Source organism: Condylura cristata, unplaced genomic scaffold, assembly GCF_000260355.1.
Source record: "Condylura cristata isolate star-nosed mole 26May11 unplaced genomic scaffold, ConCri1.0 scaffold00029, whole genome shotgun sequence".
In the NCBI taxonomy this organism is placed as follows: Eukaryota; Metazoa; Chordata; class Mammalia; order Eulipotyphla; family Talpidae; genus Condylura; species Condylura cristata.
The window spans coordinates 4,576,480-4,577,802 of record NW_004567130.1 but is presented as its reverse complement, the minus strand read 5'-3'; the positions used below and the strand labels follow the sequence as shown (position 1 = coordinate 4,577,802).

Here is a 1,323-nt window from a genome sequence, read left to right as displayed (position 1 = left end):
GGGCCGCGGCCAGGCTGGGGTTGGGGGACGGTGGGCGTCGGACGGGGGCCAGCTGGGGCCGCAGCCAGCTGGGGTGGAGCTCGGGCCGGCTGGGCATCGGGCAGGGGCGGAGGCGGAGGCGGACCCGGTGACCGCCGAGGCCCCTTGCCTGAGGGCGGGGACTGTGGGGATTCCCCGGGTGGGGCTCGCCGTGAGATTCAGTCTTTCCAGTGGAGTAGGCTTTCATGCGAGGGCTGACATCTAGTCATTTATTGGTCTGCCCAGTCGCTTCTGGGCAGAAATGCCTATTACAACTTCATAAAGTAGGTTCATATAACTCGGAATGCAAAAATTTTAAGATGTTGCTATGCGGATCATTTGTGACATCAGGGAAATAAAATAGAAATCAATAACAAGACGTGTGAATTAAATAGCATTCTAAAATAACCCATTAGTCAATGAAGAAATCATAAAGGAAATTAGAAAATACTTTTGATGACTAAAAATGAAAATAGAATAAAACTTACGGGTGCAGTGAAAGCAATGCTCAGAGGGAAGTTTATAGTTGTAGTGATCTCAAGTCCCTTTTTGTGGAACAGAACCAATCAATTACCTTGATTTAATGAATCTGGAAAGCAAAAGACTGGAACAAAATCCTAACTATTGGTTAGAGAAAATGCCCTTAACCTTCCCTTCCCCCAAATTTACTGCTTCTGAACTCCTAGGTGAATGTCTAGAAATTTGACCTCACTTGTAGCTTTCCTACAGGAAGAGAAATGCACTGATCAGCCCAACAAAAATACTTAGTATGTCAGAAAACTAGTAAGTTTATCACTCTCTTTATACTTTTCAATAGAGAATGAGAAAGATTACTGTTTAAAAGCAAATGTTTTTTAAATTTTCTTTTTTTTTTTTAAAGATTTATTTATGCTTACAGAACTGGGGTACAGACCAGAGGTGTGAGGATTGAGAGAATTCACCAGAGACAAAGTGGGGAATAGAACAGGCAAATCCACTGAAATACACTGCTGAGGGGAGCAGGGGAAGGTGACGGAGGTGTCAAGAAAGTCTGCCACTCTACGAGGGTCAGCTCCTTGGCCTAGGATCAAACTTGTGCTACAGTGGCTTCAGAGAGCTTCAAACATAGTGCTGTGCTTCAACCCTTTGCGCCAGCAGGGAGAGCCCCTAAATTTTCTTTTATCCTTAAAAATATCCCTGCCCCTATTTTTGTTGTTGTGGCAGGAGGTGGTGTTGACAGTTAAAATCCAATAAGGGTTCCTCCGGGTGGCACAGCTGGTTAAAGCACAGCACTAAGAAGCTAAAAGTACTTCAGCTTGAGTTGGA

General features: G+C 44.9%; 1 protein-coding gene across 1 annotated transcript in view; it reads left to right on the top strand.

The window, feature by feature from the left end:
* The window catches only part of CHFR (checkpoint with forkhead and ring finger domains, E3 ubiquitin protein ligase), a 20,052-nt gene that overhangs the window by 610 nt on the left and 18,119 nt on the right, over positions 1–1,323 (top strand). The window lies entirely within an intron of this gene.